The 21,349-nt window shown below is 39.7% G+C and overlaps 1 protein-coding gene across 3 annotated transcripts in view; it reads right to left on the bottom strand.

Annotated features, from left to right (window-relative positions):
• The window catches only part of LOC140225501 (uncharacterized), a 129,432-nt gene that overhangs the window by 44,575 nt on the left and 63,508 nt on the right, over nt 1-21,349 (bottom strand). For all 3 annotated transcript variants that reach the window (XM_072304626.1, XM_072304625.1, XM_072304627.1), the window contains one exon: nt 3,369-3,412. The gene's annotated coding sequence lies outside the window, so the exon portion shown is untranslated. The remainder of the gene's footprint in view (nt 1-3,368; nt 3,413-21,349) is intronic.

Below are 21,349 nucleotides of genomic sequence, written 5' to 3'. Positions count from 1 at the left end.
GTCAAGGAAGTTTTCAAGGAATTAAATTGAATACTGATTGATTTGCTGATACAACGAAACATTACAAGAACAGATGATCCTTTAAACTTGGAACTCATAAAACGCCCGTCATTCATTGTGTAGGCAACACGCGCAACAGTGATTCACAAATAGTATCACGGTTGAATTAATTTCCAGCATGAGTCGCAAGTCTCTTTCGCAGCACTCAAGCACAAACTGATAACATGACGTTGCTCTCGTGAAATGTTTTAAGGTGATTCGATGGACGCCATATTTTGTGTCAGAAGGACATGCGATGTATCGCATCAGTTGGCTCCATTTCTCAGCTAGGTACTCATCATTTGTCTCAAATTTTGAGATCGCACTACTGTTGTCATGAGACTAAAGAATTAATGTACCAAATTTGACAAAAAAATTCATCGTAATAACGGCAGGGAAGAGGAAAAATATATAGCATTCAAGAGCAGTTTCGATATCAGTATCGAATGCTATATTTTTCCTCTTAAAAAACTCTGCCGTCATTACGTTGAATTTCTTTGTCAAATTTGGTACATTAATTCTTTAGTCTCATGACAACAGAAGTGCTATCTCAAAAGTCGAGAAAAATGACAAGTAGCAGAAATTATGGAACGAATCGATTCGATATATCGCACGTCGCTCTGACACAAAAAATGACGTCCGTCGAATTACCTTAAAAGTTACCTTTCCATCTGTTTGATTTTTTCCTGACAAAATCGACCAAAACTACTTTCTAAAGATGATGAACAAACTAAGAGTGACGCGATGAGGGAAAAAAATGGGAGAAAAATGCGATGATAGTTGACGTGCATCAGCTTTTCCGCGTCATGTTCGCGGGTCACGTGACACGGAATCCACTTCCACCAACCGAACAAACTCGAAAAAGAAATTAACGGAAACATGTTGGCTACCACGGAGCACCCAAATCTCATTAGTGTTATCGACTTCCGGTTTATCATTCAGTTAATTTCTCCAAGAGCGCACGCTCGAACCAGCGACAGAGGCGGATCCAGCAAGTTGGTAACATTGTTTTCTCCACGTTTAAACCTGTGTCAAACAATCGATTCTAATCGGAGCATCTGACCCCCGCGAGGATCGATTCATTTCCATGGGTTTAAATGAAGAGAAAGCAATGTTGCCAACTCCCGGCTGATGACTCGGGGCTAATGTCGCGAGATGAGACTATAGAGTCCCTTTATACTGAGAGTCAAGACGATTCGGCTCATGGATGTCACAAACGGGAATAAAGATTACAGAAATTGAACGTTTTTCGTAATCTTTGATCGGCCCATTCTCAAATTCCTTTCTCCGTTCCTCCTGGTTCCTCCTTTCATTCCGTTTGTTCCTTGCCGAACCCGTAATTCCCTGGTTCATTCCAGATCATAATCTTTGCAATCGGTAAAAATGTAATCTTTATTCCCGTTTGTGACGCTGTGGGGGCCTAAAATACGGGAACCAATCAGAAATGGATTCAAATTGTCTTGACTCTCAGTATAAAGGGACTCTAGATGAGACGAAGTCTGTCGTGCTAAGGAAGAATGCCGTATGAACATTCAAGAGTTGCTAAATTTCTCTGGATAGATCCTGTATTTTTTATAACATCCGTGCACATTTTTCCTTGAAATTTTCAGACATTTTAGATTAAATTGCGTACAAAATTTTCTAAAAATTTTGGAAAATAATATTTGCAATTTTTCCGGGAAATTCGTTTTTATCGAAGGAAACTTGGCAACGTCTGAAGACTCACACGGTGTTCTTCCTTAGCATGGCAGAAGGGTGGTCTCGCGGGGTTGAATGAGGAGGGAGGCTTAGAAGAGGAGAGATAGGAGAGGGGTGCGCCGGGGCGAATGATGACGGAATGATGAGATGCTGTTCTGTCGGAAGGTTGACTTTCATGGAGGTACCTGAAAACTTTCTCGCGTTACTTCTGACGGGAGAAAGCCTCTTCGGGTTTATTTTTAGTCTTAGTTTAAAATAAAAATTCCACCGTGTCTTGCTTATCTATTTCTAAATTATACTCTATGAAATCACAAGAGTAACGTGAGACGTATAACGCCTAAGGCGCGAAGCGCTTTGGAGGCTGCACCTCGAAGCGGTCAGGGGGCGTGCCTCCTGGTCATGTACATCATAGTTACATGAAAAATATTTCAATGGTGAAATTGGAGGAATGCGTACATCGTTTCCTGTGTTTCATAATCCACGCATTTCTATCTTGTTTTTTTCAGAGGTGGGAACCAGCGCCGGATTCACCTACTAGCCGCCCATGGGCCGCCTATATTTTGCCGCCCCCTTCTCATTCGTTTTGAAACTCGATTAAAACCATCAAATGAACGTGCCAGCGGAAATGGGGTGCATAAGACGCATTTGCTCGTGCTGAACACATCTTTTGGGAAAGCCCTGTCAACACTACTAGCAAAAGTTCACGAAACTTAGCGCGAAAGTTAAGTTCCATAAACCTATCTCTGTGTGGACAAGGCCTTCCATTCATAAGAAATTAACAAAAAAATTATGAAAGAACAAACATAAATGTGGTTTAATGATTTTAACTTCCGCCGCCGCGCCGCGTAGACCGCACCGTGTTGGACGCAATGCGTGAAGTATTCACGCAGTCTTGTAGGCGCTATGCGTTTCACGCTGACCGCACTGTGTTTGGCGCAATGCGTGAAGTAGTCATGCATTTTTGTGGGCGCTATCCGTTTCACGCTGACCGCAATGACCGCACTGTGTTTGATGCAATGCATGAAGTATTCGGGTAGTCTTGTAGGCGCTAATATGTGTTACATGCCGATCGCCGCGCCTAGGGCGCGTCTCCTTTTCATCTCAAGTCCTCGTTATCATTTCTCTCTAAGTCTCTAGTTGGGTTCTAGGCCAACTTGCGTGTTTGGTTTCTCTCGTAAATCGACTAATTGAGGGTGCTGTCTCTTGTATCACTAAGAGACGACAAAATTAGAAATTACTATACTCTCAGGAAATAAGAGATTTTGTCGCCTTTTCTCGTTTGTAGTTTTGTTTTTATAAATCCGATTGTTTTTTATACCTACACTTTAAAAAATTGCAAATTTTTGCCGCCCCTTAGATTTGCCGCCATGGGCCGCGGCCCATGTGGCCACCCCCTTAATCCGGCCCCGGTGGGAACCAACATCATGGCTTTTATAGAATGATCTTAATATGCGTGGATAAAAAAAAAAAATCAAGCGGAAACTTTCAAGGTCTGATTTAAAAGTAGTTTTCTGAATACGTGAAAGTAATGAAATGAAGGAGATCCGCAACGTTGCAAACCGCACTACGAGTTCTTTCATTGTCAACATGCGCATGTGAGTCATGCATGAAAAGGTAACCCTGAGACTCACCGTGCAATCGCTAGATATTGAGTTCATTTTGCATTTCCGTTGAACTGAAACACACAAAAACAAAAATTCATTTCATTATTTACATAGCAAAACACGGACTTTTTAATTAATCATTGATGCTAAGGGACATGCTAATTTATTTATGAAAAGAGCTAACGACCAAGTTTTTTCAATACCTCTTGTCACACTCATTGTTGGGGTCTTATAAGACAGCTAGATTACAATGGTTTGCAAATTCCGATTGCACTCAGCAGTACATGGTTTGGGAGTTAAATCTATGAATTTAAACAGATCTCATTATCACTAAGAGATAAAAGAGAAATTGCAAGTGGAAATTCATGAAATCAGGCATAGCAGACTTTATTATGCTTGTGTATGAGCTTTCTTACAAAATTTCATTCGATTAGTCGCTCAATATTTGTTCAAAAATCGATAGCTCGTGTTGGTAAATGACCATCTCTAACTCAAAGCTCCAAGACTCCGTTCAAATTTTATTTTTTGACTGAAAACAAGTTAAAAGCCAGTTGTTGTTTTTTTTGGAATTGTTTGATAATTTTTTCACTGTTCGAAAATATTCACGGATATTTAATCTCAAGGATATATTTTGGTCATAAAAAAGTATGGTAAGTTCAATAATATTATTAGCCGATTTTCTGGCCAGTCAAAAAGGTGATTACAACATCCAGCGGATAGCCGAGTCAGCAAAAAATGTAGCTGAATCAACCGCACCTCGGACTGGTGATTCCACGTCTGACTAGCGCCAAAAGTAGTCAGAATATGCACAAGTAGTTGAAATCATCATACTTTTTTATGAAAAATTGTTACACGGTCGGAAATTTTTGATTATACTTCAATGGAGGAATGTACGCATCTTTTTAATTTTCTTTAGCCTAGCTTTAACATTGAAAGGAAACATGAAAGGAAATATTGCAGCAAAATTTGCGCTGTTGTCCCCTGCGTTTAAGCAGACGCATTCCGTTGACTCCATCTGCATGTTTGAAAAATCCGGATGATGGAGTGATCAGTAAAATTCTTGAATTCGAACCTATTCTAACTGTTCATTACCAAGAAATGTACCTAAATACTACATACTTTCTGCGATACTCGATACTTTGTTTAAAACGCGCTTTCGCCTTGTAATGGATGCATTCAGGAAATTACGAACGTCTGAAGTGCACTCAAACCCTCTTGGCTTTGTATTTAACTCACTTTTATAAGAGAGGTGAGTGAGATGCATTCAATTGAGTGAAATCGACCTTTTACATGTTGCCGAGTTCGTTTGTTTCCCAGGGGGAAAAATGTAGTTCTTCTTCAGTGTTGCAAAGTGACTCCATAAATTCTCTAGGAAAGAACCGATTAATGAACAAGGTGGGCCCTGCAACAGACCACATTAGTAAGGATAAGAACTGAAAAGTTTTATGATAAGTCACCTCACCAAATTTTACGCAGCTTTTAGTTCAACTTGTCGGGGAAAAGGATCTAGGTTTCTTTGCAAAATTCTAGACACATCTCGTGTGTACCGGCGCTTGGTTTTTGAACCCTCTCTAGTGGCTCAATGGAGAGCATGCATAGACACGACTTCAACATAACAGCCATAACTTGTCGATGAGACTTGCCTTTGAAATAACAGCTACGACAAGAAACATGAACGACTATGAACACGATCCTAAGAAGCATTTTAGCCGCTCTGCCATGCTAAGGAGAAACGCCGTATGAACATTCGAGAGTTGCCAAATTTCCCTCGATATAATGCTCATTTTTGAGGAATATTTTTCCAAGAGATTTTCAAGAACTTTACGTAAAACTGCGAACAAAATTATCAAAAAAATTAAAATCAAAATATTTATAAATTTCCCCAAAAATTCGTGATTTATCGACGGAAATTTGGCAACGCCTAAAGGCTCATATGGCGTTTTTCCTTAGCACGGCAGTGCTCCAGAGCTATGGGTATTATTTATTTCTGAGAAATGAAATGAGAAAAAGGGACGAAATAGTCAAGACGTGGAATGCCGGCGAAGAGTCGTCCGAATTCCCCGAAAAGTGGCAGCGATAGCGGGGGATTAGCATTTCAAAACGCATTCCGGTGAATTAGGCAAAAAGCGCGGAAAATTAAATCAACTGCACTCCTAATTACAATCCTCACTGAGTTGGGTGAGTGCGCGGCCTAATACCCCCTTTTTGCCCCTCCTCTCCCCCATACCCCCTTATGGCCTTAAGCCCCCGCCCCCCTCACGCCTTCGTCTACGCCGTTGGTGTACGCGGAAAATAAGAAAGGATTACAAAAACCACTAACTTCTCTCTCTTTCTCTTTTGCTCTCCTCCACTCTTCTTCTCCTTCTCTTTCGTGTCAGAAACATGAGGCAGTTGGACGAACGCTAGGGTAACCTAGAATAAAAGCGGGCACTTGCATCGTTAAAAGTGAGCTTTGCCGTGCTAAGGAAAAACGCTGTATGAGCCGTCAGGCGTTGCAAAATTTCCCCTGGCAAATCACTAATTTTCAGGAAAATTTTTGAATCTATGTCTACCAATTTCTCAGATAATTTTTTTTTTGTGATTTGATCTAAAACGTCTGAAAATTTCAAGGAGAAATATTCATAACTTTCCTCGAAAATAGACATTTTATCGAATTAAATTTGGCAACTCTCGAATGTTCATACAGCGTTCTTCCTCAGCATGGCAGAGCTCTCCGCTCAGTGGCGTGGCGTGCTTTGCGATGTATCGATTTATCTGCCATCTGACCCTATGTAAAAGAATCGATGGACAGGGTGTTCGCAACGAACACCTTAATAATCGATTATTTACCATAGCTTGAAATGGGAAAATACCGATAATCGACCATTCACATTCACACCTCGCACAGTATTTGGACGTGTTTCTATCAAACGGAACTATGTGCATTATGCCTGTTATGAGTATACTCTCATGGGTCTCAGGGCTCACGTCATAATGCACGTAGTTCCGTTTGATAGAAATACGTCAATTTGTTTGTCCGGATCGTTCAAAATTACGTGTATTTAAGTGGGCAAGTCCATCGCTGTTAGTCTGCTTTTCTTTAAATTTCAGTCCGTTTTCTTAAGTTTCATTGATTTTATCAGCATTTTGATGCTCTGATCTTTGGATTTTTAACGTTGCGGCGGATTATATTGGTAAATTTTTGAGAAATTAACCTCAGAAATTCATCCTATATGCTTCGCTTACGGACATGTTTTCTCACTTTTAAATATATTTGTATCGTATTTCCCATATCAAAAAAAAATTATAAAAAATACTGTGAAATCATCTCTTTATGCACTTTTAGATGAAGCAATAACAAATTTGCATGCAAGTTCTCCATTCGTATACCTTGCCTAATTGTTCCTTTTATTCGGTATCGTAAGGATTTTGAAGGGAAAATCCAATCACGCGTCAAAAATGAATAGCTTCAACTGGAGGAAATTTGGCAAAATTTAACGGATGAGAGGGCGGGTTTTTTTTCCTCGATACAAGAACATTCTTTAAAAAACTTGAAGGAATGATATTGAATTGTTCTTCGTCAGAAGCATGAAATTGGAGCGGAGATTTTTAGACACACCAAACGAGACACGTGAATGGGGAGCTTGACCGTGGATGTACCAGAATGCCTCAATTCGTACCTTATGATGGTTCGTTTTATTCAGTATCGTAAGGATTTTGAAGGGAAAATCTGATCATACGTCATAAATTAATAGCTTCAAGTGGAGGAAATTTGGCAATATTTAAGGGATTTTTAAGTATCGTATTGAGTAAGTATTGTAAGTATCGTAAGGATTTTGAAGGAAATATCGTATGAGTATCGTAAGGATTTTGAAGGGAAAATCCGATCATACGTCAAAAATGAATAGCTTCAACCGGAGGAAATTTGGCAAAATTTAAGGGATTTTTAAGGAAAATTGATTCAGTATCGTAAGGATTTTGAAGGGAAAATCCGATGATACGTCAAAAATGAATAGCTTCAACCGGAGGAAATTTGGCAAAATTTAAGGGATTTTTAAGGAAAATTGATTCAGTATCGTAAGGATTTTGAAGGGAAAATCCGATGATACGTCAAAAATGAATAGCTTCAACTGGAGGAAATTTGGCAAAATTTAAGGGATGAGAGGGGGTTCTCGGTGAGCGTGGCAGAATTCTATCGGAAAGCGAGGTAAAGCACGTCGTCAAGAATGCATGAGCGAATATTTCAGCGAAAGCGGGACGGTAATGAGCGCTGTTCCTCGCGCGGTGCCCGTAAACCCCTTCGGTCTTGTGTTTCGGACCCCTCGATTATTTCGCGAGCTTGGAATTCTTGAGCCGCCCACGGGAAAGGGACGACAAGGACAATAAAAGGCACGTCTAAACGGCTTCAGCCTCCAAGCTTAACGCTTTTAATGGCGGGAAGCGGGAGTGTTAAAAAGTTTCAGATGCTTCATCCTCGTTTTGAAACGCTGTTGTTTTTTCATGGTTACGTCAGTATGGTGAGAGAGTTGGGGGTTTTAACACTGTTTACAGTTAAAAATCTCCATATTGATGGCTACTCAGGATTATTTGGACGTATTTCTGCCAGACGGATTTATGTGCATTTAGACATGAGCCCAGAAACTCATAAGAATATATGCATAACAGGGCTCACGTCATAATGACGAAATTTTTAGGTTTTTGGCTGCTCATAATTTTTTTTTTTTTTTCACTACTTCAAGTAGCCCACAAGGGCTAATCCTACGCTTTAAGTCCCATCCCCCTTCCGTCCCTACCGAACCAGTCCCAGGCAACCAGTGTTTGAGACCATCAAACTCGGGTCGCCTGGCCGGGAATCGAACCCGGGACCTCCCGATCATAGAGCTGTTGCTCCATGAGCTGGACCACTACACCATAGGACGGCCGACTAGTAATGAGATAAAAAAATGCGCCGATATTGCGAAAAAAAACTGAGCTATTAGCCGACTTTACAAATATAATGTGCAATAATTGCTATTTATTGCAGCATGGCCTGAGTAGCACTTATTGCACTATAAGTCGGCTAATAGCTCAGCTTTTTTCCTCAAATGTAGGTTTAAATGTAGGAAATCCTGTGTTGCCAAATTGCTGGATCCGCCCATGTTTCCGCCGCCATTTTATTTTTTTACGAAGAAATTGTTGGTTGAATCTGTTCGAAGTTTTCACCGAATTTCATCGGCTGCACAAAGGAAATTCAGTGAAATTTTCGGACTGCCTTGTTGAGCAATTTTTTTGTACAGAAATAAAATGGCGGCGGAGATTTTGAAACGTCACGTGGCGCTTGTGATACTTTGGCGGGAAGGTGAGGATATAGCGTAAGTCCGGCAACTAGGCGTTCGATAATGTGCTCTCGAGGGCACCTGTCGCGCACCTGGCGAGCGCGCAAGGCGTGAGCCCGCGAAGGAGCTCGCGATCAACCTCGAGTGCGGCGCCGCACAGTGAATCGAGTCAATCAGAGAAGTCGGACATGAAATATTAGACTAAAACTGCATATTTTGACGTTTATTTCATCACATTTTAAATTTCAAGGGGGTGATTTCAGAAGAAAATTTCACGAGGAAACCAATAGAACCACTTTCAGATCCTCAAAGTTTTGTAAAAACGGAGTTTTAAGCGTTTTAAAGTTTCCAAGTTGTGTCCGATCTCTCCTATTGATTCGATCCACTGTGCGCCGGCTCCGACTTGGACTCATGCATGTGCATGGAGCAACGACTCTCCCCCCCCCCCCCCGGGCCCCCACGCTCTCGCCCACTGCAACGGCCCCCGGAACAAGCGACCCCCACAGCCCACCCTCTGACCGGGGGGACCGGGGGGAGGAGGGCTTCAATAACCTCCTCAAGTGAGAGCCCAGATTGAAACGCATCGACGCCGCGTGTCACCCTTCCAGCGTTGCCACAGAATTTAGAGAACGAAATCCCCTGACATTTCCCTGATTTCCCTGACACATTTTGGTGGAATCCCCTGACAATTGAAGATGTGACGGATGGTCAAGAAGGCATAATTGAAGACCGTTTTCAGGCAAAATTTGTTGTTCGAAATCTCGAACCCATTTTAGACAGCAAATGAAGGTGATTTAACAAATTTACCCTGGCATTTTCGTGATTTTCCCTGACATTTCCTGGTTTTCCCTGATTTCTTAAAATTCCCTGACATTTCCTGGTTTTCCCGAATTTTCTTGACTGTGGCAACCCTGCCATTCGCACCCGCTGTTGTCAAATCGTCAACGGAGACCCATGCGATAAAAAAAGGAGCCCTTTCGTGCAGTGGCCTGGCGTGACGAAAAATGAAAAGATGTTCCTCTTTGAATCCGGGTATTTTTCCAACTCCCACCAGCGTAAATTCTGTCGTCTTACATAGAGTCCCTTTAAACAGAGAGTTGAGACAACGCAGCCTATGTTTGTCACAAACGGGAATAACGATTACACAAATCGGAGGTTTTTTATAATCTTTCATCAACCTTCTCCCGAATTCCTGTCTCCGTTCCCTCTCTCATTCCATTTGTTCCTTGCCTTGCCTCTAAGTACGAAGTCCACTCCAGCTCATAATCTTTGCAATCGGTAAAAATGTAATCTTTATTCCCGTTTGTGACATTGCGAAGGCCTAATATATGAGAACTAATCAGAAATGGATTCGCATTGTCTCAGTGCTCCTTCCTCTTAATTACTGGCAGCACAATTACTGAATTGGACGCAATTCTGCTAAACGGAACTATGTGCATTAAGACATGAGCCCTGAGACCCATAAGAATACATACGCAACAGGGCTCACGTCATAATGCACATAGTTCCGTTTTGCAGAAATACGTGCAATTAATGAATTAAGGGTATTAAGGACGAACAATTTATGTGATTTTATAAAACAGGTGTTACAGCTAAAAAATTATCCTTGCAGAAAATTTTTGAAATTTTTCGATTTTTTTCTTGAAGTCATCTGAGGGCAGGAAGAGCAGGACCGTCCGGCCGCAGCCCACATTTTAGAAGGGCAAAGTTGTAATACATTTTTGTTGGAAAATATTTCTTAAGAAATTTTCAATTTAATACATTCAAAAATATTGTAAGAATTTGCTGGGAAATTGAGGATGTTGACAAAAAGCAGTGCTATAGTTACCTTCATCGGCGCAAGAGGTGAAGCTTGCATTACGTCGAGTGGCGAGAGAAACGAGCAAAACAACGAACACGAAGCTAATTTTTATAAGGCGCCTGGATACAACTATTCGAACTCTACGGATGTCCGTGTTGCATAAGCACAGAAGTTAAGGCGTTTTCACTCTGTGGGCACTCGCCTCACCCACAGCCGCAGAAAATTGTGAAGTTGGGAGTGTCAATCGGGCTTTTTTGATACGTTTATCATGGTTTTTGAGCCATTTCTATTGCAAACAACTCTTCTTTTTGCTCGAGCTGAAGTTTGCAACCGTTTCAAAAGGCATGCCTCAATGTTACTCTTCGGTGCACCGAAAAAAAAGTGAAGTTGATTTGACATTCTGGAGGAGAAAAAAGTTTGCGAAAGCTTAAAAAATGTTGAATTACCTGCTACAGCAGTTAGTATTACATCTTGGCATTGCTAAAGTAACTACTGTAGCAGGTAACTCAGCATTTTATAAGTTCTCGCACACTTTTTTACATCCAGAATGTTAAATCAACTTCACTTTTTTTATTCGGTGAGTATCGAGAAATATTTCTACACAATTTTTTGAAATATCTCCTAAGGGCCAAAAAAAAAAAAAAAAAAAAAAAAAATTGACCAAAAGATGAAAATTAAGTCAATGAGTAGCGTCGTGCTCAGAGGGAGCGCCTTCATCTAAGAGGTGGGCAATTTGAGCATTCACGAGTTAAATTCTTGTTTACTCACAATCAGCGTCTTGCTTATTGAATGAATGAACGAACTGTTGAGCCTTGTTCTTTGTCTAAAGAAAGGAACATATTCCAAATAGTGTTTCTCTAAAAAAATCCCTCACCGCACTATTCAACAGCCAGAACGGAAGTAACTTTAAGGACTGGGTTATGGAGCCTTGTAAGCAGAAATTTTCACATATTCTTAAAATATGAGAATCTCATTTGGCATTAAGAAGATAGATAAGTAAAATGAGGCAGCGGCTTTAACTACGGCGTATGTATTCCTCCAAAAAATTGGTTTAACATTAAAATGCTATCACATTACACTGGAGAAAAAAGTCTCTCGGATCTAGAATCCACACTCGTAAACAATTTGACAGGAAATAAACTCCTTGATTAAATCGGATTTTCGCTTGAATCGAGAACCAAAATTCTTCAGTTTGGCGGATTTCCTTTGATTCTAGCAAAAATCCGATCGAATCAAAAGTATTTTTTCTTGTCAACAATTTTTTTTTTTTTTTATGTGTTACTGATAGTATGATACCTAATATTTTTAATGGGTCAGTTGCGCTGGTCACAGAATCATACTTTGATGATTTATCCTTGTAGATCAGCTAAGAATCAAAAGATCTCTCCAAACAGCACCTTTCTATGTTGAATATTAACAGAGATATCGCGCCTTGAAAAACTCGATTCATGACGTTACCAATCGAGGTTGTGCAAAGCATGTATGTACTGCCGCGGTGCGCGGATGACGTCAAAAACCTGACTTTTCAAAAGACGTTATCTTAGTCAATATCGAACGTAGATAGTTGCTGTTTTGACAATCTCAGTATTTTTAGCTAATCTACAAAAATAAGGCATCAAAACACAAATCTGTGACTACTGCAACTGACCCACTGTTTTACTTTTATTTTGAGTAAAAAAGAGATTTTCTCAAGGGTCAAGAAAACCCAAGGGTTTTTAATTTTCATGCATCATTCTTCTCGCAGGAAAGATGAATATTTTTCATTTTCCATCATTTTCACTTCCGCAAACTAAACGGAAAACTCATTCGGGCGGAAACTCCGGAAAACCGCGTTGTCCTTCAACGTTTATACTTAGCCGCACCTCGAGATGCTGTCAGGGTGTAAACTCCGGCGCGACGTGGCAGGATTGTGCCGTAAAACACGCTTATTTCCTTATCTACCCCGATCGGTGTTTTGAAATTACTCTCACTATTCGGCATCGTGACCCACGCACTCTGCAATGCAGTGGAATGAAGCTGCGCCCATTAATCTGGGTCCATTATGCATTCTGCAGGAGAGCTCCCAAACGTGTCGCTTTTACACTCAACAGGGTCTTCGCTTGGCACGTGTACGGATCATCATCCATAACATTGTTGCTAGATTTATGCCTAATCAACGCTTTTACTCTCCACCTCTGCATAGAGTATCTATATTGAGAGAGTGTGGCCACTGGTGTTACCTAGAGTACCTTTATAGACAGAGTATGGCCATTTCTGTTCCGGTTTTTCATTGGTCGCGTGAAAATAGGCTGACACGATGTTCTTAGGGCCGTAAATAAACAAACAAGATGGCTGTTATCAGCAAGCAAGATTGAGGTTATGCACATCTTACATCCTCCTGTGATAAAGGTGAAAGGCGATTTAACAATGTTTTCATGTGTTTTTCGTGTGTTATTCGTAGACATGCTAGTTTAAATTGTTACTGCCGCATAATTGAAATTTTTGTCAAATTTAGCTTCTTATCGATGTTACTGTGAGCCGCCATTTTGTTTGTTTATTTACGGCCCTAAGAGCATCATGAAGCCTAAAAACTCGTCGACCAATCAAAAAGCGGAACAGTTTTCCTGTAGTAAAAAGATACGAATGGCCATACTCTGTCTATAAAGGTACTCTAGTGTTACCACCTCTCATTGGCTCAGCCATCTTAGGCTGAATGGAGCCCTTAGGACCCAAAAATGGCGGACACCATAAATTAATGTAATGCAAAATGACTCAAAATGTAGTTTTCTTTGCTTATCGTAACGAGAAATTTACCAAATGCACTGTTGCGACTTCTTTACATATTTTTAAGGCTAATAGTGTGCAATTTTTGAGAAAAATTATCTTAGATGTAGTAAGGTTGGCAGCAAGTGCGGTTGGTGAAAACCGTCAAAAGTTGACAATGAACTCCCTCCCATCTACAAAAACCAAAACAAAGCACCGCCATTTTTGGGTCCTAAGCCTCTCCATGGGGCCCAGTGGCCATACTCTCTCATTATAGGTACTCTACCTCTGCAGGGTGAACATGGATCAAGTACCAATATTAAAGGAGTCGATTTTTTCGATCGAAAATCAATTTTTGCCGCTGGAAATATTAATTAAGGCCAATTTTAGGTTCGATACCTCTCTAACTCCCCCTTCCCCTTCAAAATTAGTTTACCCTTTTTTTGGAGGTCAAAATCAAAAGAGCGCTAAAAAACTATTTATTAAAATTTTTTAAAAGTCGCTTTCACAGCGCTCTCTGGCGCTTTGCGACGCCTAACCGCCATCGTACCCGATCCTCTCACAGCCATTCAGGGAGGTGAAATATGGTTGAAATAAGTTTCAGAGAGTTGCCTTGTGTAGAAATAAAAGGTGGAAAAAGCTTCCCTCTACGGGGAACGAGCAGATAACTTAGACCATCGTTTTATCATCTTCAATTCTCACGGTCCGCGCTACGAACAAGCTCTCAATCACATGCAATAGAATTGAAAGTTTAGTAAGACATTCAGTCAAACTTTGTCCAGGACACGGTCACTGAAATTGGCCCCTTCGCTTATGCGAAAACTTTTAATATTGAAACAAGCTCGTAAGTTTGTTTCAATATTATATCATAGGAAAGCATCGGCTCCGAACAAAAGTTTAAGTAAGTAGGGAATATGAACTTCTCGCAACGGCGGAACTGCCAGGAAAATGAATTTTCAAAGTTACTCGCACTTGTGTCGTGTTAAGGAAAACTCGTGCAGAATCCGTGTAAAAGAGAAGCTTCAAAATTGTCTCATTCTCGGTGTACATGTTTGCAACTCACTACTTACTATACGTTATTGATTGAACTTAGATGAATGTACCCTTTAAGGTGATTCGATGGACGCCATATTTTGTGTAAGAACATACATCGCATCGATTAGTTCCATTTTCTCAGCTACTTGTCATTTTTTTCGAATTTTGAGATCGCAATTCTGTTGTCAGGTGACTAAAGAATTCACTTACCAAATTTGACAAACGAACTCATCGTAATGAAGACAGAGTTTTTTCACAGGAAATATATCGCATGCCAGTGCACTTTCGATATCAGTATCGAGTGCGATATTTTTCCTCCAAAAAAAAACCCTGCCTTTCTTGAGTTGAATTTGTTTGTAATAGTTGACAAGTGAATTCTTTAGTCTCTTGACAACAGAATTGTGATATCAAAATTCGAGAAAAATGACGAGTTGCTGAAAAAATGCTCTTTTGTTCTGAAAATGTTCTCTTTCTGTTCTCTTTTGTGTTGAAATTTTGCTCTTTTTGTTTCAATCTCGTAATAAATTTGAGTTTTTGGAAGCTTTACACACTTTTATTTCTAATGAAAAATGGTCTAATAATATTTGTATGCATGAAGAATTGAAAACTATTTACGATTACTTACATCTCCCGTTCTCACGCCAGGGTCAGTGGCGAGGCATGAAAGATCGACTATCTATATTTGCCCACTTGAAGCTATGGTAAAGAATCGATTATTAGGGTGTTCCTTGCGAAAACCCTGTTTATCGCTCCTTTTCAATAGGTTTAAATGGCAGATCAATCGATATATCGCAAAGCACGCCACGCCATTGCCCTAAATGGCAATTAGCATATCATACACCCATGATACGCTTTGTTAGAATTTCTCTGTTTTCTCGGATAAAGGCGTTGAGTTTTCATTCGTGTTTTTTAATTTATTTTTTTAAATTTATTTTATTTTTTTAGGGAGGGGGGTTATATTTACCGAAATTGCGACAATGGCAGGTCCAAAAGGCAGATAAACACGAGGTATAAGTTTAAATACAATATAGACTGTTCTTGGCATAAATACGTTGCTGTTAACGTTATACGCTGTTATACGTTAAATCGGTGTAAATATTTTAAATGCATTGAGGAATTTCTCCAAAAAATTTCTATAAGAAAAATAAGTTTTTTCTAAAAATGAAATGTGAGTGAAAATTTGCAACGTCGCAATAGGAGACAGACATTTTCCGACTCAAGCCATAGAATACAGTCGTATTATATTCAATTCAGTCGTATACTCTCATTAAAAATGTAAGGCGTTAAGTAGATAACTATTTTAACTCTCTAGAGACGTAAATTGCCTACTTTCTAGCTTGAAGGCGCTCTCTTTGTGAGCATGGTACTGTCTGGCTTTTACAACTTCATGCTTGTCCTCTATGCTGAATAAGAATTTATCTTTTCCCGCTATGAATTGTGCGATTAACCTACTGCATGCTTATGACCCATTTCATAATGATCGAGATTATATATTTACTCTAGAATTCAATTTTGATCAATTTGAGGATGGCCCGCTTTATAAAATTTGCAATGCAAAACGTTTTACCGTAAAATTTCCGTTATACACCAGGATTTAGTACAAAGCATGAAAATGGAACCAATGAATTCAACAGCTGAATAGCAGAATAGATGAATGTATGACGAAACTTGAACTTGGATATTGAATTTTGTCCGCACAAGAGAAGGAAGCTTGAAATTGAGGAGGGAAAAATAGATCACTGGTTGTACTGAGGGTAAGAATTGAAAAATCATGAGACAGCTTCTTCTTTTTCTACTCGAACTGGCAGTGGTTGCTTTTCTGTAAAATCAACATCCATGCACTTAGGCCTCATTTGGTGTGGAGGTAACTTAACAATAAACATGAAAAGAGGAAAATTAGATGGATTTTGTTTTTCCTCTTAGCACGTACATTATAGCATATGATTTATGCTTCCTAGGGTCGGAAATTATTAGGCTCTCTATATGTTAATGACAGGAAACTAATGGTATAATGGCAAAGTAATCTAGAGGTGTTAAAATCGAATTAAAACTCACTAGCTGTAAAGCCTCGGTATCGCGAATATATCTCATAAAAAGAAAATAAACTCCCATTTATGGCTCACTAAAAGCTGTCACCTATCATCCCTTAAATTTTACTCCTTGAATAAAATATTCCTACAGGCGCGAGCTAACTTTTTCGATAAAGATTCTTGATTGTTGATTTCGAGGCTGCTGGTTTTCCGCGTTGCCAGTTTATCCTACTGTCTTTCGGGACGATTTTTGAGTCTAGTGAACTCTGCGCTTTGCTGTGTACAATTTCGTCGGAAAAAAAAATCGTCCGTCATCTAATTAGCAATTCCAAAAAGAGAGAGTGTGTTCGTTCAGTCAACTTACTTTTTATTATTAATGGATTTTGGCAAAAGATATGACAGGCCACGTTTAGACAAAATTAAACTTTGTATCCTGCAATGACTGGAAATATGGTTGCATACATATTCAAAATTGTTATTTTTTTCAAATTATACAATAAGCCATACAGGACTCCGTTTAAGGACCCATATCATGTGTTTATTAAAATGTTGTAACGTTATTACACGAAACTTTTATTTACTTATAATCAATTTAATCTATATATTAATATCCTATATCAAGTTTGCCGCACCGCGGACCGTTTTCCTCGTTGTCTGTTTTTGTAATGTTAGTGTCATCTCATGCCCTGATGAGGGAGGCAATGCGCCTCCGAAACGTTGGCGAAATAAATACCTAAATTTATATGTGTAAAGATTGTACATCTCATTTAAATCCTATCCATATAATATCCTATATATTTATAGATTCAAATAAACGAAAGCGTCGTTTCATGACCTTCTAACATTGTAATACACACACGACACAGGTCTTTGAACAGACTGAGCTAGTGCGTTTTATTGTGTACCCGGTAAAGAAGAGGTACGGCTTAAGACCCAACTTGGGCATTTTCAATTAATTGTGGTAGTACCCCAATTATTTAGTTTACTGGCTCAAATGCTATGGTTCTACCCCAACTTGAATTGCAGCAATACCACAACTAATTGGAAATGCCCATTTTATCCACAAAATTGGGATATAGTACCACAATTTTAGAGGATAAGCCTAATCGAGAATTTTATTGCTTCATCTGAGAGTGCTTAATGAGCTGAGTTCGCAGTATTTTTCATTATTTTTCTGACATGGGAAAATAGAGAAAAATTGATTTTAAAGTGAGAAAATGTTCCGCTTTATGACGTCATCTGGCGGAATTGTCCATAAACACATACATTTTAGCAGATTAGGCTATACTGCCATATGTATATCTCCTCCAATAATTGTTTAATTTAGAAACCAAGGATATCCTCCTACTCAGTTTTCCTAGTGGTATCATTTTAAAGATGAAATTCACAAAATTTCAGACACCTGCAAATTCTCCGTTACTTTTTTTCCGGGTAACGTAAGAAAAAATCACAATAATAAAAAGTCATGAAACATATTTCCGGTGATTTTAATCTCGCGTCGAAATTCATCTCGTCAAATCGTGTTCAGACAATTCATGAGCTGGCAACGCAACCTTTCACTCCGTGCCTTAATCCCTTCGCCCTCTCTTTCGACCTTTTTAGACGGGTTTATCGCATTTTTTATATCGTACGTCGCACAGTGGATCGAGTCAATCAGAAAGGTCGGACATGAAATTTTTTACTAAAACTGCAAATTTTGATGTTTATTCCGTCACATTTTAAATTTCAAGGGGTGCTTTCAAAAGAAAATTTTACGAGGAAACCAATGGAGCCACTTTTAGAACCTCAAAATGTTGTATAAACGGAGTTATAAGCTCTTAAATTTTCAAAATGTTGTCCGACCTCTCCAATGGACCACTAGACAAGGTACGAATTTAAGCATTCTGATACATGTTTTTTAACCAGAATTTCACATAAAGCACGATTCGCGCAACAAAAACTAATGAAACAAACTCCAAACGAAGATATTAACGTTTTTATTTCACATTGGTTACGAGGAATTTGAACTGCCCGCTGGCTGACAAGAAACTCAAAGCTCTACGTGAGTCAAATCGCGCACTACGACGGTTTCAACAAGCTTCTCAATCGAGCAATGTTCTTTTCCCACGATGTGTTGTTCAAACTATAAGCAATTTGCTACATCTGAGCCAAAGCTTCAAGATTGAGGTTGCCAGATTTTTATATCGCAGAGACTGTCGTGATAACGTTTAGCGCACGATGTGAATCACGCAGAGCATTGAGTTTTCATGAGCGGGTGGTTTGAATTCACGCATCAAGAATCATTAAATATCTTCAGAAGGAGTCGATTCCGGTAATTTTCGCTGTGCGCGTCGTATTCTACGTGAAATTTTAGTGTAGAAACATGTATCAAAATGTTGAAATTCGTACCTTGTCTAGTGGTCCATTGACTCGATCCACTGTGCGTCGGGAGACTATAAACAGAGGAGTTTTATATGCGTTTTGCATCCCGTCATGTGCCCGTGAAGAAGTTTAAAACTCTCTCGCAGCTCTACCAAATTGAGCGTATGGAACCTTTTTCGTAACCTATCGTTACCTACGGCTACAAGTTCTCAGAAAGCCTTCCAAAAAGTTTCTGCGGTCTTGTGGGATTTCATCGAGGAATGGTTAAAATTGAACTCGTACCGTGAGGAAAAAGAGCCGACATTTTGAGTCAATATGAAAAGTATAACACAAACGTGTTCTTTAACGTTCTGGTTCTTTTAACGTACGTAAGGGCCGTTCCTAAATTATGGAACGAACTTTGACGGCATTTTTGAACCCCCCCCCCCCTTCCTCCCCCTTGTAACGCTTTTGAGACATGGCACAGCACGTGCATCTAGTCAATCAGAGAGGTTGGACATACAATTCTTGACTAAGACTGCAAATGTTGATGTTTGTATCGTCACATTTCACATTTAAAGGAGTGCTTCTAGGAGAAAATTTTACGAGGAAACCAATGAAGCCACTTTGAGAACTTCGAAATTTTGTATAAATGGAGTTATAAGCTTTTAAAGTTTCCAAATTTTCTCCGACCTCTCTTATTGACTCGATCTGCTGTGCGTGGGTCCTTATCCATTAATAAATTTAAAAACATAGGCCTACCGCTCTCCTCAACCCCCCCTCCCATAAAGCGTAACGTAATTTAGGGACGGCCCCTAACTAGACTACTCGGGGCTAGGAGTTTTATAAATCCTATCTGTTCGAAAAAAGAACGACGATAAAAGAATGAAGAATAAAAATGGTAAAGTATGAGTACATTGACTCCATCGATAACCCTGAACATGCTAATTTACGTGAGGCACTCTTCACAAACATGTGTTCTTTTTTTTACTGTAAGGTATCATTATTATTGACTTCCTCGAAAATTCTGAGCATATATTACTAACGTTTTTGTAATTAATCTCTTTCCATGGTTCAGAAAATCGTTTCGGCCATCGATAGAATATATTCCGTGCCTAGATGAGCCCTCTCTCCGCAGATTAACCCACGAGGTACAATCGGCCGGGGGGGGGGGGGGGGGGGGGGGGGGGTCGCGTTGTAGTCCAGCTTCTTCATAAAGATAATATGTACTCTGCTTTCCATGATCGAAAAGAGGTAGGCAGAGGAGATTTAGAGATTAAAAGAATACTCCGTTTTCGGGAGAAGTGCTGCTTCTGTATACTTTCGTGCTCAGGAAGACCGTCATATGAACATTCGAGAATTGCCTAACTTCCTTCAATAAAATGTTTATTTTCGAGGAAAGTTATACATATTTTTCCTTGAAATTTTCAGGAACATTAGGCGGAATTGCAAAAAACATTATCTGAAAAATTGGAAGAAAAATATTTTTAAGTTTACCAGGAAATTCGTGTTTTAGAAATGGAAATTTGGCAACGCCTGAAGGTTCATACGGCGTTTTTCCTTAGCACGGCAGTATACTTAAACCTGGTTTGTTCCATTTCTTGACTATCAGGTCAGAAAGCAATCGGAGTATGATCGATTACTTCCGTCTGCCGCGAGAGGAAAAACGAGAGGAAGAAAAATCACACCTCGGAGCAACACGAAGCAAAACGGACTCGGCGATGCCAAATTTCGTGAAAATATGTTTTTTGAGTCCAATCACGTACGATTCTGCTTTCTAACATACTGTGAAAAGATGAGTCCACCATCACCCTCTTGATCGCAATGACGAAAATTTGATCTTCAAAATAGGGCCGGATTTAGGGGGCGGCCACATGGGCCGCGGCCTATAGCGGTAAATTTAGGGGGCAATAAATTTTGCAATTTTTTTAAATATAGGTATAAAAAAAATCGGTTTCAGAAAAAAAATTACTAACGAAAGAAGGCGACAAAATCTCTCATTTCCTGAGAGTATAGTAATTTCTAATTTTGTCGTCTTTCGGTGATACAAGAGACAGCACCTTTAATTAGTCAAGTTAAAAGAGAAACCAAACACGCGATTTGGCCTGGAACGGCGCTGCACAAAGAGCATTGATGACGAGGACTTGAGATGTAAAGGAGAAGCTCTCGGCGCGGCGGTTGGCATGTAACACACATTGGCGCCTACAAGACTGCTGGAATACTTCACGCATTGCATCAAACACAGTGCGTTCAGCAGCGGTCGGCGGGAAACGCATAGCGCCTACAAGAAAGTAAGAATACTTCACGCATTGCGCCAAATACAGCGCGGTCAGCGCGGCGCGGTAGAAGTTAAAATTATTGAACCACATTTATGTTTGTTCTTTCATAACTGTTTCGTTCATTTCTCAGAAATGGAAGGCTTTCTCCATACAGAGAAAGGTTTACGAAACTGAACTTTCGCGCAAAGTTCCGTGAATTTTTGCTAGTTGTGTTGACAGGGCTTTCGCAAAAAAATGTGTCCAACACGAGTAAACGCATCTTATGCACCCCTCCTCCTCCGGCACGTTCACTTGATGGTTTGTATCGATGTCTCAAAACGAATGAGAAGGGAGCGGCAAAATACGGGCGGCCAATGGACGTTAGGTGGGTAAATCCGGCCCTGCTTTAAAATTTTTACATTTATACAGTTGTTAATAACTAAATATAAAAATCAAAGGAGAAATTATTTAATGAATTTTATTTAAAATAATATATTGAAAAAAAGTC

Source organism: Bemisia tabaci, chromosome 9 (genome assembly GCF_918797505.1).
Source record: "Bemisia tabaci chromosome 9, PGI_BMITA_v3".
In the NCBI taxonomy this organism is placed as follows: domain Eukaryota; kingdom Metazoa; phylum Arthropoda; class Insecta; order Hemiptera; family Aleyrodidae; genus Bemisia; species Bemisia tabaci.
Note: the sequence above shows the minus strand (reverse complement) of the source record. Positions and strands in the feature narration are given on the sequence as shown.